Here is a 19,771-nt window from a genome sequence, read left to right on the forward strand (position 1 = left end):
TGTGCTCCACCACACAGTCCTTACACAGAGATGTGCTCCACCACACAGTCCTTACACAGATTCATGGGACATAAGATTCAGTACACAGGCAACTTTGCCACATATGATCCACATATGTGTATCATATGTGAATTATATGATTGGTTTCATATGTGAATCATATGAAGCAAATCATATGAGTCACATATGATTCACATATGTGAATCATATGAAAAGAACTTCATATGATTTGCACATGAAAAGTTTTAGTGTGTTTCAAGTCATTTACATATGAGAATCATATGAAATGGGCACCATATGTATATCATATGAAACATTTATGTGTTGTTTTTTTTTCATATTTATCAAAAGGAAATACACATTTGTACACATTGAAAATCAGGTATTTCTGCTTTAGATGAAATTTCAGTACATTCCAATGATCTGTTAAATACCTGTAAGTATTTGATAATGCTTGCATAATTTTCCATAAGTATCTTCATCAACAGAAATAACTAATATCACACAGTGCACACTTTAAACAAGAAAGTATACAAACAAGTCAGTAGCATTTGTTGATACATGTATTTTACATATTCTAAAACGAGTACAAATTATTTGAAAGGATTTCAGCAAAATGATCAAGGAGATGAACATGTATACATGTACCAATGAATAACATAATTAAATCATGAACTTGTATAAAAATACCATATGACATGAAAGTGTCCTTAGCAAAATTGAAAGATCTGCAATAACATTTGTCAATATACGTAATCTCTATTGTAAATTTATGACAAATCATAAATAATTCAGATTACATGTACCTACAGCATATTTAACACATAAATGAGTATGAAATCACAAAGGATGGTGTCTCGATCTAACAAACAAAAATACATATATACATATATATAGTTTTTCATAAAAATGTTTATGTATTTATGCATGAAGCATGAAATAAAAAATGTGAATACATTACAATGAGATTTTACAATCAAAATGATATTCCAGTATACATATAAATATAGAAAGCCTTGCATGTCAAAGTCTGACAAGATTAAGTACATCCTCCTCATTCATATTTATTCCAGATATTTCCTAATTCTTTTCTCTTCTTTCTCTGTCAACTTTTCCCATTTGTCCTACCTCTGATCTTCCATCATCATATTGAAAATTCTTTGAACTGTACCCTAAATGCAAATCCACCAATGTCCTCTTTCTGAACAATTTGTTTGTGGCACAGAATAATCTCTAAAAATTATTTTTAAAATAATTAGCATTAATAATAGTAACAAGAGGTCCATGGACCACATTGTTCACCTGAGCAACAATGGCAAACTCACTTAACTGACACAAGTGGCTTTTGTGAAATGTGTGTCAATACAAAAAAAGTGCTGGAATAAATTGCAAAAGTATTTTTTTGATATTTGTTCCATACTGATCAAATTTACTCAAGATTCCCTCCTTAGGCCCCACTATTGTAGCAATGTAGAATTTGTTAAAAAGACTTAATTTTTTCCTATACACAAGTATAAATTACTATGTAAAGCTTTGCAACCCTTCAGGGGCCCCACTGGTGGTTTAGTGGTCATTGTTTCAACAAACTTGAAACAACATTGCATAGGGATGTTTGCAAAATAATATCACAATTGTAGTGTGGTACTGTTCTTGAAAAGCAGATTTTTAAAGACTTTACCCTATATAATCTATAGGTTGAACTTTGAACCCCTACTGGTACCTTACTATTGGTACTCTTTGCCAAGTTCAGTTGAAATTAGTCCAGTGGTTCTGGAGAAGAAGACATAAATGTGAAAAGTTTATGCCAACAACGATGATGATGGACAATGGACAATTTTGATCAGAAAACTTCATGTGAGCCTTTGCTCAGATGAGCTAAAAACAAGTACTTTCATTTAAAATGAAAGTACTTGTTTTTAGTTCATCTGAGCTGAAGGCTCAAGTGATTTTAAAGATGAATATGATTGGAAAAATTGTTTGTGACATCCACCAAACATGAACTAATTTTCTATCATTGATGATATTTACTAGCAAAGATGTCCTTCCAATAGACAAATATATATCTCAAAATTTTAACATTTAAGTTTAACATCAATATTTTTACAATTTAAAATGCTGACTCTTACTGTTTTCATACTAGCATCATACTAGCATCAGTTTGAAGTATTCCCTCTCTGGATTTGTTAGCATAATTGTAGGAGGAAGGAAACATTTTCATCGATAGTTATGTAGAGACTTAATGGAGGGATCCTCTACATCAACTTCTTTGTTACTCATCAGCTAAAACATTTTTTTCTAAACAATTCAATTCACAATGTATAGCTTAAATGGAATGCAGTGCAAACTTTTGTTTTGATGAGGTGATTCAATTTAGCAATAGACTTTGATACTTCTTAGGATGATATGTAACATATATTAAAATAAAATGTGTGCACACCTTTGTTCTGATCCAATTTCTGTAATATGTGAATTCAGTGGATCCAAAGCTAGACATAACCCCCATAACATTTCATGTCCAGCCAGCCTTCTTTGCCAGATTGCTGAGCATCTCCTGAATGAATAAAGCAATGCATTTTTCACTTATTTTTCTATACATCAACCACATACTAAGACTCTTCAAGAAAAAATGGTTCACTATTATACATATTGACTATAAACTTTTTTAGTTTCATATAATATGACATACATGCTCAGTGCATCTACTTAAATGCTCAGTGCATCTACTTAAATGCTCACTTTTTGTAAAATAGTTAGCTAGCATTCATATTCATCATACCTGTACTTCTGTATCCTTAAAAGAAATCCAGGGGTTGGTGCTAAATCTTTCTTTAAGCCAATTGACATTCTCTCTGCAAATTTTTAATTTATATAAAAAATAATTGATATAATATATATACTCCATTTCTGCTTGATGCAGACCCCCAAATCATTAACCAAAGTACATGAAAATGTATACATTTACATGATAAAACTATCATTAATGTTTTAAAACAGTTGTTGACACCCTATATTATTTCCAAGACATTTATTTCACTTTTGGAAGACATGCTTCATAATAAAATCATAAAATTTTAAAAGCAATAACTTTTTTTCAAAAATTTTGACAATTGAATTTGGAATGTTCAAATAGTATATATTAATTCAGATTGCAAAAAATTAAATAGATTCGGATACAAATGTAGAATTTTTGGACCAAAAAATCTACAGAGAAACAAACAGGCAGAGAAACAGACATTCTGATTCCAGTATATCCCAAAACATTGTTGGGAAAAATATAACAAAGTTTATTATACAGGGTGTACTTACCTATTCTGAAGCAAGCCTAGGATATTGGTGTCTGTTCTTCCATTTTATTAATGAGACTGAGGCTGACTGTATATTGAACCTATATAAATTATAAAACAAATATTCACACAGTATAAATATTTTCTAGACATATATCTAATCCAACTAAAAGTTAAAAGAAACTACAAAAGAGAGTGAGTACAAGTCTGTAGGTTAAATTCTCTAGTGTTGAAAAAAAATCTATAAATGTCAATTTATATACATGTAAATAATCAAATGAAATTAGATAATGTACTTTCAATAATGTAATAGTACCTTGAATGTCTGATTAAGCTAAAAGTCATTATCTCCCAGAAGATAATGTATAGTTTTATAGTTCTTCATAGTTTTTATAGCCAGCAAGTTCTATAATATATGCCTTAAATATTTTCATATGTTTTCATATACTTATACATGATATACATATATTTTATAAGTGTGCTGGATTTGTTCTATAGAAAAAGAGTTGGATTAATTTAGTTTTTGACATATGTTTAAGTCATTACTTATATATACTGTGATGATTATTGTATTTATTTATTCATTTTTACCTGCATTGTTATCATGCATCGTCTGCCAAACCAGCTTTGGGTTTAAATCGTCATTCAAATCAGCTTTGTGTTCAATCGTCAGTCAAATCAGCTTTGTGTTCAATCGTCAGTCTAATCAGCTTTGGTGTTCTTTGAACAAAAAAAAAAATAAAAGAATACATAAACAGCACTGTGACACTGAACTCCAGTTCCTAAATACATTATTTAAAACATGTTTCTAATTAATTTGATGAAAGAACCAAATGAATAACGATCTCAACAAACATTTTACGTTAACTGCTATACAAGGTTTCTACTTTCACTTTCATATCGAATATAAATATTCAAGCGTATTAACAAAAGGGAAACAAATCTGAGAAATAAGTGATGCTAAATGGCCTTAACATTCATCGTTAACAAATCCAAAATTACTTATTGATCACTAGGTTTATCGGCTTTTTAAGAACTGCATTAATTTAATAATTACATACAAGTGATGAGAGTACTAGAAAGTTTATACGGATCTGTAACCGTAATGAAATGATCTGAACACAATGAACTAGCCTTTAATAAGTCGTTTAAACACTTACTTTTTCCACACCCAACTCTTCAGCTGCAGTAGTGACGTCAAACATGACGTACACTTTCATCTGATAAAAACCGAAACCGGTCCGTAAATAAAATGTGGAATGATTTTAATTTTACTCATAAAATAAAGCCAACCAAAACGGTTTTTGGATAAATTCAAATTAATTTATTCTTGATGAATTTTGTTTTTCAAGAAAACAAATTTTGAATTTTATGAAAGGATTTTTTTGGGGGAGGGGGGGGGGGAGTAACAGAGTACTTTTTCCTTTTTTAATCCAAGCTTCTTAAGGAAATGAACATCTTGATTCTTTTGAATAAATATACATTTAAATTTACACATCTTGATATATGTTATTGAAATTATTTTTTAATCATGCAGTCTACTTGTTAAAATATAACACCAACTTATTCATATTTTGAAATTATTCAAGTGTTAACTGATTAACATTGAATAAACTAATTTTTTTTTATCTCATTGAATTAAAATAAAAATGAATTTTACATGTTTATAACAAGGACAAATAAATAAACACACACAGGTCTGTTTCATATGATTCTCATATGATCATCCTCAAAATATGCATATGATTCTCATATGCAATACCTTTCATATGTGTATCATATGTATATTGCTTCATATGATTTACATATGCGTTTTCATATGATCCACATATGATTCGCCACATATGATACTCATATGATTGAATATACATGTGATTCTCATATGATCCACATATGACCCTCATATGAAAGACAATGCATATGTGGATCATATGTGGCGAAATTGCTTATGTACATTTGTTCAATCTTGTCTTCACAGAGGTCACATCTAATTATCTCCTGGCCACAAAGTCTTGGGTACATTTTCTCAGAGTCTTTAAAACACTGTAAAATTTAATTATCATGATCAAATGATAAAATAATAATGTTTTAAAAAGCTAGCACTTTATGAAATCTGGTAAAAGCAAACGAAAAATGAAATTAGATTTTTACCTGCTCAATCTGTTATAACTGCATGAACATGAAACTACGACTGCAATTTATTGATTTTTCAGTGAATATTAAAAAATGATGACTTTTTTTTTATTAATGTGTAAACCACATTCGTATAACTTTTGATATTAAACTCATTCTGAAACACTTATACATTTTATCTGTCTCTGTGTAATCTAATCCCAATTTAATAACATTTACACATAATATTAACTCAGTTGGCAATCTGTAATGTACCTCTTAGTACTCTAGTGTTCTGCTATTTAGTATAATTTTTTTTTACAAAAGCAATAACAAAAACAAAATAAAAATAAATGTACATAATTAATAACTGCGTAAAAAAGAGTACATATCTCACTAAAGAAGAGATATCTGTTTAGTTGAACAACTTTTTATTAAGCCAAGTCTCATAATTTGGTGAAAAATGAGAAAATGTAACTTTGCAGTTCAATACAATTTTTGAAAAGAAATATATATTTTGTTAATGTGAAATTTGTGGAAACATTTTTAAGAGTCTAGCATTTTTACACAATTAAATTTCATAATTAGATTTTTATTTTAAAACTATGAAAAATTAACAATATGTCACTGTTCTGCATGGGAGATAAGAAAATTTTTTTGTGGTATTTATCTTTAAATGCAACTTAAGGATGGATTCTTCTCATATTTCTTATAATGGCAGAATCTTGATTTTCTGAATACTCAATATTCAGACTGCTTACACTATTTTAACATCCAAAAACTTTGGTGTCATCGGCCTTGATTTTCAGTCAAGGCCATTTGAAAGTCAGTCCTAAAAATAGTACTTTTACACAGGGAAGTTTTGAAATTTATGCATATGAATAAATTTTGCTTACTGAAAAAATATCTTTCACCATAAAATTAAAGTTGTTACTTATTTTTGATGACTAATTCATATGAAATGAGCTGGTGAAAAAATAACATGAAATCCTTTATATTCAATGAATACATTTAATCCGAATTTCCTCGAAATTTTTTCAAAATTCTCAGTTTTCATGAATTCACATGAAATTTCATCTCAATTTTTACAAATGACCATATAATGTCAAATATTTAGGTTTTTGTCTGATGAATATTCAAAGGTTCAAGATTAATTTACAAGGTAAAAAAGATAGAGTAATCAGGCAAATTATCGAAAAAAAATTAGCCCGAATTTGCTCTATACTTTCTGAAATCTTCAATTTACAGAGTGTTTTTAATGTCTATAAGAAAGATTTTTAATCCAAAAAAATATATCAATTTGGTGTAATTGTGACATAAATACATTCATTTCTACCAGTTATACATTCTATTTTTATGGTATTTTACACTAATGATATTCAAAATATTCATTTCGAATTTCCTCTGTTATTTTATTCTTATGAATGTTATGTTTGACAATTTTATAAAATACATCAATTTTCTAGTGGCAATTACAGAAAAATTATCATATACATTCTTCACATGCACAGGACTAATTCAAAGCAACTTAACCTTCAATATAACCAGGAATAAATAAAAACCTTCCAAAAAGTTATGAGAAAAATCATACATAATTTTTTTTAGAAAAGTTTTCAATACATTATTTATGACATAAACATGAAATCAATATACATGTATAGTGAACATGCCATTCAATGCTTAATAAATGAATATCAGAGGGACTAATATATATGCCTATACATGTATATGTAGTTATATACATATAGGTCCCTGGTATTATGTTATTATTAGATATTTTACATTTGTAAACTAAGTTTTGAAAACAACAAGCAAATTCAAAGAATTGTGGTCCCTCGCTTTCGATGTCTTAGTGGATGGGATGCCATAATTTATGGCATATTGTAACTGTCTTGTTTGTTTGTCCTGTCTTATCTGTGCATCAAACAAAAAGACATAAATTATTGAATTAATAACAGTTATGGCAAAGACTATAGCTTCTCAAAACTACATCAAACTTCAAGATCAAGGTCATGAGGTCAAATATCATAATAAAATCCAAAAGATCTTCTCACAAGTGATGCACATGTAAAAAAAAATATCAGAAACCAGAGTATACAATCAGAAAGGTCTTGAAACAGGTAATGCACATGTCAAATGTAAATACCATATCTTCTCTCAATCAAGCGTTATTAACAATGATAAACTTTTTAAAAATTAGGTCAAACTTCAAGGTCAAGGTCATGGGATTAAAAATCATAGTACATTTGGAAATACTTGTCACAGGTAATGCACTTATCAAATATGAATGCCCTATCTTTGCTCCTTCAAAAGTTAGCAAACTGATGAAATGTTTGAAAATTAGGCCAAACTGGAAGGTCAAGGTCACAGGGTCAAATATCATAGCATATTCAGAAACATTTTGACACAGGTAATGCACTTGTCAAATATGAACACCTTATCATATGTCATTCAAAAGTAATCACCAAATATAAAAATTTTTAAATTTAGGTCAAACATGAAGGTCAAGGTAAAGGGGTAAAAAATTATAGCATGCTCGGAAACACTTTGTCACTACTAATGCACATGTCAAATATGAAAGCCCTAACTATTCTAAATCAAAAGTTATAAGCAAAGATAAAAATTTTGAAAAGTAGGTAAGAAATGTTAAACTTCAAGGTAATGGTCATGGGGTCAAAAATCATAGTATATTTGGAAAGGTATTCTTACAGGTAATGTTCATATTTAATATGAAAGCCCTATCTTTTCTCATAAAATTTAATGACCAATTTAAAGAAATGTTCATTTTTTGAAAAGTTTGTCAAACTTCAAGGTCAAGGTCACGGGGTCAAAAGTCATAGTATAATTTCGAAAGGTCTTGTCACAGGTAATGAACAGGCATAATATGAAAGTCCTATCTTTTCTCATTCAAAAGTTATGACCAATTTAAGGTAATGTTAATTTTTTTGAAAAGTAGGTCAAACTTCAAGGCCAAGCCCACGGGGTCAAAATTCACAGTATATTTGGAAAGGTCTTGTTACAGGTAATGTACATGTGAAATGCAAAAGCCCAATCTCTCCTCACTCAAAAGTTATGGCCAAGGTTAAAGTTTTTGTGACAGACAGACCAACAGACGAATGAGATTTAATGTCCCCTCTCTTTTGCGAAAGCGAGGGACAATAAATACCTACACACATTTATAAGTATATAATTTAATTTTGTTTGTATTCTATCCTCTGATTGGTTAATATCCAAAAAGGAACACAAATTATTTCTGTATAACCTGGTTTGGTATGGGGACACACCCCCCTGACAACCAGCTGAATCATCTGTATGCATACAATCCTCTCATTTCCAGTCCTCGGGATTCATGGAAAATTCCAGATTTAATAAATATACCTTTAACTTCAAACAATAATTCGATCTTAACACATGTAAACAAGCTGCTAGGCCTATGTATTAGTTTTTACCTCCCCTCGCTTCCCATCACTTCCGTTACTACGGTTGTATTATTGAGCGGCAAATTTGAATTAATAAAAACCAACGAAATTTTACACCCATAGTTATTTAATGATTTTAAAATTAAATTATAAGGAATGACTCTAATTCTTGGCCAAATTATTCGAGTATAACCTGGTTTGGGTCAGTTTACGCTTTATAATCTGCGAAGCATTCCTAAAATAGTTTGTTCAGCACCAATAAATACAACTCCTCAATGTGATCATATATTGTGTAAAATTTGCTGGAGTTTTAAGATAACAAAAAAGCCATCTATGACAATCAAATACCCTTTGACATCTTTGCCTGAAAATGTCATCCTTGAACTTTGTAACAATAATATGCATGCAACTATCAAACTTAATTTCACATTTAGATGCAAAATACTTATTCAAGGATGAAATTTCTTTTTGAGAATTTGTAGCACAAACATTTATTGATCAGTGTCAATAACTTGTATTGAAATTGAATTAAAAATTACCTCTTGAGGGTTTCTACTGCAAGTACATGTATATGTAGTTCATTTGTAAAAATCTAAATTTTAAATGATCTAAAGCAGGCACATTTTTATATATTCCAGAACTGTATTTTAAGATTTTAACTGTATTTGAAAATGTAAAGCAACTGAATACATAGAGCTAGGTATATATCATTTACAAGTTGTTGTAATGCCAGTACATGTAAATCTTCACATTGTAATCTAATGAAAGATAATGCTTGAAAAATTCACTCTGGGAGTAAGATTTCAAATCTGAATCAAAGATTTTGTAAAGTAATCACATTCTACAAAGCGTGCACTGTATCGGGTACTTGGGAATCAAATAATTAAACATTATATAATTATAAATAAAGCTATTTTTGACTGAAAGTTTCTGAAAAAAATCAAGAATGGAATCATGCAACAAGCAGCAGTGACTTTGATAACATGCATTGACTTCCATATTTCTACAAAAACATTTCTTTGATCAGATAAATATGTAATTCCTGCTTCTGACATGATATATTCTGAGAAAATCTCTTTTCCACAGACAGCCATAATTCATTTGATGTGAGAATTTCTTGCTGAACATGTGTCCGCCTGGTGAAAGTCCAAATTTTTTGTTGACCTATAATTAAAAAAAAAGTAATATATTTTACATAGCAGCACAGATGCTGCATTACATGATAGTTAGATAAAGTTGTGTCCATAATTCTTATACATCTACCTCAATAGTCCATCTGCCAGCACTCCTTGCTCAATCATCCTGCATTCTGACCTCCAGTCTTTTTTCTAGTCTAGGGTAAAGTAGGGTTGTTTTTCTCCTAAGAACTAAACATGAACATCCCTTAGACTATTTTTTTTAAATTAATGGAAATTGATTATAAGATTAAAAAACTTATCTCATCTGTATTTCATTTATTGATTTAAATAAATGAAGATATTTTAATAGATTCTACCACATGCATAATGTCTTATATTATAGTGTATTGGATATAAATAAATAGACATTTTTTATCCTAAAAGTACAGAAAAGTAAAAAAAAAAAAAACAACAACAACAATAATATAAATAGTTTTTTAACAATAATGTTTCATTTTGCTCTATTTATTAGACAATTGTGTGTTTCAATATTAGGCCAATTGATATTTCCACATACAATATCAAGTTATTTTTCCGTTTGATTTGCACCCAAGCGGGACACCTTACTTTTCTAATAACTTGATGATTGTTCCAAGCAGGCATTTCAACGTTGATTCAACGTTGAATCAACGTTGCACTTCAACGTTGAATTTTGGTTGCATATGAAAGTTGAGGCAACGTTGAGACATCAACGTTGTTTCAACGTCAATTTTCAACGTTGAATAGACGTTGAAAATGGGTTGAACTTTGGTTTATTTATAGTTGAATTTTGGTTGCAAATGAAAGTTGAGGCAACGTTGAAATTTCAACGTTGTTTCAACGTCAAATATCAACATTGAAAAACGGTTGAACATTGGTTGAAATTAGGTTGACGTTTGGTTGAAATTTTTTTGGTTGTACAAATGTTGATATTTGGTTGAAATCACGTTGAAGTCATACTGAGTTTTGCTTTATAAACAAATACATTTCACATTCTAATAAAAGTTTTATTCAAGTTGCCAAATACGTAAGTTGTAATTCAGTATTAAGATTCTGAGTAAGATTATTTTAAACTGTATTTTAAAAACAAAGATAAATCGAGGATCCAATCACCAAATCTCATAAATCACTGTTTAACAAAATTTATCTTCATAGTGAAAAGGGGGTCACAGTAATCATTTCCAGGTTCATCTTATCACGCATCTGTCTAAAACTAAGTTCCACAAAGTGCGGATCCATTGATAGTTACATGTCCCGGTAAGTCCCACACAATGACTCGTCAGTCGGAAAGAAATGATCAGAAAGCTCCATCCTCTAATGCAAAACCAATTACCAAATGAAATAATGATATGAAAGTCATTTATTTGATAACTTGTTATTTCAAATGATAAAAATATACATGAATAATAATAAAAAAAACAACAACAGACAAAAGTACATGTTCTTATACTTGGAATTAATGAAAAGAATTATATCTGTCCTCATGTTAGAATTCATAACTGTAACAGTATGATTATAAATAATTATTACTGAAGAAAAATGTTAAAAACATGGAGATGTACACACACAATATTGCATTCCTTTGTAATTTTCACGGGCGATGGATCTCATCCAATCAGGGCATCAATTACGTCTCAAAGCTGGCAGTGGTTGATGGAACCTTAATTACGGCCAACTGCAATTAAATTGTATACTATATTTTAATTTCATGTGCAAATATATATCAACCAAACACAAAAAAACACGAACTAAGGATGTGCATTTCACGCAAATTAATTTAGACAATATAAGGTTGGACAACAGGCACTGCCTGTATAAGTCCTCTCCATAATACAAGGTCAATGTCATACATTTACAAGTAAATATTAGTTACATATCATTGAAAAAATAAATATATACATGTGTATATTCAAAAGAAATTTATAAAAATAAGACAAAATAAATGGTAGAAAATTAATTATAAGTGAGCTGATGATACAGTATGTTTGCAGTTTAACATATATGACTAACAAAAATAATACAGGTATAAATGTGAAAGTTAATAAGAACACATTAATAGATGCTGGTTCTGTGGTTTGACAATTTAAAAAAAAAGAGAAGAGAAACAATATCATGCAAATCTCTTTGTAGATGTAATTAATTCATGAACAAGTTTAAATACTGCAATATTTTGGTTGTAAGTAAGGTTACTGTCTCCATTCAAAATAAGTTGTAAGGATAAAGCCATTAGTAATTGCGAAGTATTAAAGTTTTGCATGCAGATTACAAATATGCTAATAAAACAAGAATAAAATGATGTATGCGTACTAGAAAATCTAAAATTTCTTCTAAATCCATGAAAAGGAAATTATACTTACTGAGCAGAAGTTGATAATCCAGCCTTAATCCTTGTGCATGCCATGTAAAATACATAGTATGTGAACAGCAAGAAGACGCGCACTTCTTGTCCATCAGTTGAATTCAAATTTTGACCTAGATAAGCTGCAAACAACTTCTCTGTATCGCTGCCCAGCAAGAAAATTGCATAACAAGTTTATCATGACACTGAAACTGACCAGCTAAGCTAGAACCACTCCTTATCTGATGCCTTGAAGATAAATTTGGGGAGTGGATCTAAGTAATGTAAACTGACCGGGGTTAATCGTACGTTAGTGTGAAAACTGTTAAACCTTTTTTTAACGTGTTTATTTTAATGTTTTTATATTTTGTGATAAGAAAGATTAAAGTAATATATCTAATACAGTTTACTTTTTTTTCCTTTCATATAAATGCAACAAAAGCACAATCTAATTAAAATCAGACTTCTTAGTTCCGCTCCGTATACATTCTGCGCAGAGTATACGGCGCGGATCTAAGAAGTCTAATTTTAATTAGATTACATTAATTTGGAATAAATTATTATTTTTATTAATTCTATAGTAACATAGAATTACAGTGAAGTATTGGATAAAGATGTCATTATTTATAAAAAGCTTATCTTAAGCACAAAATGCTTCTCTTTTTCATTTATGCATAAACACTGCATTCAGAATTAATTTACAAATTAACTTTTTTGAAACATGCAATTACAGTGGAGAGTTGAATATAGATGTCATACTTCATATTAACTCATATCAAACATTTTATTACAGTACTGTAAGCACAATTCTTTTGAATGAAATCTAAATAAATTAATTCATAATACATTTCATTTATTGTGAATAATCATGATATTTTCTAACATTGCATATATAGCAAAAAATTACACTGATTTAGCGTTCAATAACCCTTACTATTTTGACCTTGAAAAATAAGGCGCTCATTACCCGTTGTTTCAACATTAAATTTTCCTCACTTTTTCAACGTTGAAAATATACTGCATCCTCGATGTTGTTTCAACGTAAAGATATTAACGAACATTCCAAGTTGAAAATAGGCTGCATTTTTAACATCGCTTCAACCATAAAATAACAGGAAATATTTAACGTTGAAAATATGTTAAATCTTCAACGTTGTATCAACGTTGAAATATCGACGAACATTCAACGTTGAAAATATGTTGCATCTTCAACGTTGTTTCAACGTTGTGAAAGGGTTAAGGATTCAACGTTGAAAATATGTTGAATCTTCAACGTTGTTTCAACGTTGAAATATCGACGAACATTCAACGTTGAAAATATGTTGCATCTTCAACGTTGTTTCAACGTTGTAAAAAGGTTGATGATTCAACGTTGAAACCTCAACGTTGAAACAACGTTGAACTATAGTTGTTCAACGTTGCAACCTATATTCCACCTACTTTCAACGTTGATACAACGTTGCGTGCCTGCTGGGTTGTGTCTTGAACAAAGTAGGCTAGTTAAAAATATAAAATTTGTTGTAATCATATACAAAAAAGGCTATTTTTGTGAATTATTATTCATAAACCTGACGAACACACAAAATATATCCTCTTCAAATGTTGACAAGTCACGGGAATAAGCAGACGAAATATTGATAACAGGACTATAATTTCTGTGCGAATTCCCATAAATCAATACAAACCAGCATGTAATTGAGTTCAATTTCAAAATTATAAAAATCTTCAGACATATATAACTAACTTACATGCTCACTGCACACGACATGACATCAGACGAGGCAATGTGGATCTGCAATCTTGCACATGTTTGTGACCTTCAAGTTCAAGCTTCCCTTTTGGCTGATCGGAATTTCCCGGGCATGAATAACTATGATTTAATTTGTCATAACTGTCCCTGGGCTTCTGCAATGCTTCGATAATGTTCACAGTTTGTAGATTTTACAAAACAACCCTCTCGGGGTTTTCTACGGAAAATGATCTGGACATGTCGCTACCGAACTGCGAATATTATGGCGATTGTCGCAAATCAAAGAAAATATTACGAAAAATTTATTAATTTCAAAAGAAATAGATTCAACATTACTTAAACTGACAAATTAACTAATAGTTTTTCCTTCAGTATAATTAAATATGAATTTTGCATTTTACGACTTGCATAATTTATGGAGACCCATTGACGACGTAAAATGCTGACAAGAATCCATCCTTAATATCTTCAAGAAAATATCTTGGTTGTTAATATACATGTATAAATGTATCAATGTGTGTTGTTAAATAGCCCTAGGCTGTATGAAAGTTTATCAAAAACTTCGAGGACTGGCCTCATAAAATTTAAATGGTTACATCAATGAATTTTTACACATTTATTCAACATCATTTTTGTCTACAGAATAAGCTATAAGATGTATGGTTGTCCTTGATTAAATTGTAAACGTTTCTGTAAGCAATTGTATGACCTTAAGCAGTGCAACCTCAATAATTAGTTTTATATGAGCACTTGATTATAATCCAAATTTCAATTTAATTCACTGTTTAGTGGAACCAAAGTCAGTCATGTCGAAAAGTATAATGTTGCTCACATGTGGTTGAAATTGAATCCATAAATATCTATCATTGTCTTTGATTTAAAAACAAATGGCTACCCAGTAATGCCTTAATTTGGCATTACATTACAAAAAATCAAAACCAATTCATTAATACACGAGTGTCATTTGTTTTAAGACTTAGCTCAGGTAGAGATGTAATCTATACAGTCAGCTGGCATAAATGTGAAACACAAAGATCCAAATTGGGGTACATGTCTTTGATGTATGTGAAGAAGGGTTCAAGAAAATTGTGAAATGTAAAGAATATAGAACGAATGTCAGTGGGAAAAGTGATTAATTGAAAAATCCGAAAGAAAAATGTCATATAAGATATTAAGACTAACCATCTTTGAGGGAGAATCTTGGGTAACAGTGAATCATTACTTTGTTCTTTACTTAAGTTTTCAACTCACCTTACATGCCATATAACTCTGCTAAAGGAACACATCTCCCCAAAACAGGAGCACATAACTGTCAACATTCAATTTGCTGAAAAACGTGTGTGATTGTTTGATTGTTGTTTGAAAGACCTACAGTATTTATTAAAAGATTTAAGTTTAATACTATGTGCATTGCATGATTTAAAATCTGTGGACATGGCTTTAGATTCTTGCCTTTGAAAAGAGGATGTTAACATTAGTTAAGCACAAGATATGTTGATGGAATCCCACCAAGAGCTCATACAATTCTTTTTAATTTTGTTATCAGAAACTGTGAATCTGTCAGGAACACTTGAAGATGAGGAAGAACAGATCAGTATTAAACCAGGGGTTTGTGCTGAGAGATCAAAATTATTTCAATCTATTTTTTGCATATATACTCAGAAACTGGTGCGGATGCCAGCTAGCTCTGCATCTATACAGAGAATTTTCTTCAATTTTTGCCTACTTCAATCTAAGCTAACAACCAAACTTAGCGGAGTTGGAGGGGATATAGTAAAGCGCCTGTGTGCTTGTGGGTGAGTTAGTTTGTCCTTGTGTGCGTAACAGAAGTGACGTAATTTGCATCGGGATTAATGTTGAATAATGCCTTGATTTATAGATTATGCTCTTTTTGGAGGGGATTCTCTGCTTTGTGGTGCCCTTGTTTATGTATCAATATACCCTTATCACCTGCAGATGTCTCCCAGTTGATTTAATACACAATTATTATTAATATTATTAATTATTAGGCCATTATTTACACCCTGAATTGACTAGGGATTTTTCCGTTTGCCTGAGCATGACAAGGAACACACGACGGGTGTGATTGGTCTACAGGGAATGCTTACTCATTTCATAAACAATGACACTAGTAACCCTCGTTTGTAAGATATGCAAGTTCACCTTTCCAAAATTCTATAAAGAACAGTACAAATTCAAAACAAAGCAGATGACTTACTTCTGTGAAAACAAATTTGGGGAGATTTGATTATCAGTATAAGCCTATAGGGCCATCTTTAAAAATTGATTGTTTGCCCTCTCCGGGCTGACTGGCTACTGATCGACTCAAAACTTTTTTAACCACCAGAAAGCAATTATTTTTTTTATTCATTCTGGACAATAGATTTTGAAAATTAAGCATCGAAATTGAGATTTTCTGAGGAAAAAAAATTACCACCTACCTACTAACTCAATTTTTTCGTCCGGAGTCGGGAGAGGGCAAACAAACGTGATAAATATTTATTTTTTCTTTTATGTCAAATGTATGAACTAAATTTATATACTTTAAAAATACATTGAACAATAACGCTGTTTCTGTGTCATAATCGGTAAAATGTGGGAATGACTTTCTTTGCATTGTCAGTTCAATCTCTAGAGTGGGTGCTGCCATATTTTCTGTAGAAAAGAGAGCTATCCACTATTTCAGCATAGTATGCCTAATATGCTATATAAATTCTTTTACTTCATGTATAAGGAAAAAATGTTTAGTAGTGATTTAGGAAAGACAGACTTACAGGAAGCATAATAATATGTCTTATTACAATGTTATATTATTCATCCAAATAGGTGAATTTTATGTCAAATGTATGAACTAAATTTATATACTTTAAAAATACACTGAACAGTAAAGCTGTTTCTGTGTCATAATCGGTAAAATGTGGGAATGACTTTCTTTGCATTGTCAGTTCAATCTCTAGAGTGGGTGCTGCCATATTTTCTGTAGAAAAGGAAGCTGTCCACTATTTCAGCATAGTATGCCTAATATGCTATATAAATTCTTTTACTTCATGTATAAGGAAAAATGATTAGTAGTGATTTAGGAAAGACAGACTTACAGGAAGCATAATAATATGTCTTATTACAATGTTATATTATTCATCCAAATAGGTGAAAGAGGACTCTTCAAACAGATTGACTATGAAATTATTTTAAACTATTTTTAAGTATAGGTGCCATTTTATCATTGAATACTGGATCAAACTAGGTCATATAATTTTTTTTAGTTACAATTCTTTTTAGTTTTTTAATAGCGTAGAATTTAGATCTTGAACTTATTAAACATGTTAAATGTAAAACAAATAAAATTGTTAATTTTAGATTAATTTTAGAATATCACATAAACTGTTAACATTTATCTACTTTAAGAAAACACAAAATGGGATTTAGAAAATAATCTCTGATTCAGATTTTAACTTTTGAGTACTTTTAAATGATTCAATTGAAATATGAGAAGATATTTAACTTTTCTGTATACTTTTCGCCACCTTGAATCACTCCTGCACTAGACCTATAATATAGCAATCTAAGTTGGATTGTAAATTTTAATAGAAATGGTCATATTGCAACAGATATTATAAGAATACTATAATCTTTGACATTTTTAACAGATAATTCTTTCATAATTTAATTTTTTTTTTTGATTTTCCACCTTTCATCATTCAGATAACAATATATAAAGTATACATAATATAAACATTGCAGATTTTTATTGAACATTCACTCACTGACTCGTTCTTCTCACTCATTCCATTACAGTATCACCATGATATATATTATAAAAAAAAATGTGTACATTCCATATATATACATGTATACGATGTTTACTATGGCTATGAGTAAAAATTGCCATGTTTCTTTATAATTGTCACATTTATCTTTCAAATAAATTGTATAAAAAAGACCATCTCATTTGAATTCGATGTCCTCCACATTGCATGCAAAAAAATTTTCAAATGCATAGTATTTACAAATTATATTGTTAACTAGTTCGTTAAATATCAAAGGTTTACAATTTCTAGATTGTTGGTACACATACTGTTTTACTTATAAGAATACAAATATCTACATATGGTATACGGTTGCAAATAGTAAACAGAATAGTTTTAATCATGTCCACATTTATTTTGCAGTCATGTCTGAATGAAAATAAAACTGCAGCACACATTGTTTATATATATTTGATTATTTTCACTTTACCACTGTTAAACTCGGCCACAAAGAGGTGATCTTTGGTGTCTACACATAAACCCCATGGATAGTTTAGATAACAGTTATCAATGTAACGGAGGAAATGTCCGTCCTGATCTAGGATGTGGATACAGTGGTTGTCACAGTCTGCTGTCAGGATCTGACTCTGGCTGTCTGTTGTGATGCCAAGTGGATCAAACGATCGCTTGTTAGTAGATGGATGACCAGTGTATCTAAATCGGAGTTTTCCTGCCTGATTAACCACCACTACTGCCTTGGCTTCCTGGTCAGCCACACAGATATCCAGGTTTCTGTTCTCACTGATGTGATTAAGGTAGCCAGATGAATACAGAGGTTTACCTTCATTATCAAGCTAAATGGTTTGTTTCTCTGTGGAGCCAGAGTAACGGACAACATTTGATCGTTCATCATCGCTGTACATGGTAACCAGATGGTCGCCTTCGTGAGACAGGGTACTACAGACATAGTAAGGTGTCCATCCCTGTAGTCTTATCACTTTCCGTATCTGGTTATTCTTCACTATGTTTACTGTTCTTGTATCAGGGTCAGTATAAATTAAATCTCCACTCCTTGTCACTGTGATGTCACCTGGCCATTTCCCTGACTTGGTTTGGATTGACTTCTGCAGTTTGCCGTTGAGGTTGTAGAGTTTTATTATTTTGTCTTGGCCACGTGTCCAGATTTCTTCATCACTGAGACAGGTAACACTGCGTAGATATTCATACCCAGTGTCTATGGTGGTGATGAGCTCTGGTGCATCAAGCAGTTGTTTGACTGGAGAACAAGATACAGCTTCTGGTGTCTCCATTGTGTAGCCATGTTTAGACTTTCTCAAATCATAAGGCACCACTTCATGTTTCTTAGAGACGTCAGAGATATGTTCCTCCACGCAGCTCTTACAAAGATTCATTAGACATAAATTACAGTACATTTGCACAACTCTGTCTTTGTAGAGGTCACATCTGATGATGTCCTTGGCACAAAGTCTGGGGTTCATATTAACAGGTTCCTTAAAATGCTGAAAAAATCAATATCATAATTGAATAATCAAACGTAAAGACTGATGTAAAAAAAAAGGATGCACGTTTTAAAAAAAAAGTGTGTTAAGAAGGAGAAGGAAATGAGATTTTTACCTGCTAAATCTTTTGTATCTGTAACTGCGTGAATTTGAAACTGTGGCTGCAATGATTTATCAGTGGAGCTAAAACGAATCATATGACTTTTTAAAATCATTGATAAACTATCTCATACCACACTTACATGAACTTTGATATTTAACTGACACACCTTTACATTTTATCTGTTTCTGTGTTGTTGTTTTTTTCCTAATTTGCTAATATTTATGTACATCATATTAGCTCAGTTGTTAACTATTGACCTGAAATATACTTTTTAGTATTGTTTTACTATGTAGTATAAATTTTCAACAAAGAAGATATAAAATATAAATTTTCACCATTAAG

At 30.6% G+C, this 19,771-nt stretch overlaps 1 long non-coding RNA gene and 2 pseudogenes across 1 annotated transcript; all 3 read right to left on the reverse strand.

The window, feature by feature from the left end:
- Positions 1-962: 962 nt before the first annotated feature.
- Positions 963-2,902, reverse strand: LOC133203367 (uncharacterized; annotated as a pseudogene).
- Positions 2,903-7,056: 4,154 nt separating this feature from the next.
- LOC133203332 (uncharacterized) lies at positions 7,057-14,304 on the reverse strand. Its single transcript, XR_009723396.1, has 3 exons — positions 14,059-14,304; positions 10,079-10,182; positions 7,057-9,979 (listed from the first exon to the last, which is right to left on the reverse strand). It is a non-coding gene; the product is annotated as an uncharacterized LOC133203332 (long non-coding RNA).
- Positions 14,305-18,264: 3,960 nt separating this feature from the next.
- LOC133203328 (uncharacterized) lies at positions 18,265-19,124 on the reverse strand (annotated as a pseudogene).
- Positions 19,125-19,771: the final 647 nt, after the last annotated feature.

Source organism: Saccostrea echinata, unplaced genomic scaffold (assembly GCF_033153115.1).
Source record: "Saccostrea echinata isolate AGI-Se365-2 ecotype Australia unplaced genomic scaffold, CSIRO_AGI_Sech_v1 ptg000050l, whole genome shotgun sequence".
Lineage (NCBI taxonomy): Eukaryota > Metazoa > Mollusca > Bivalvia > Ostreida > Ostreidae > Saccostrea > Saccostrea echinata.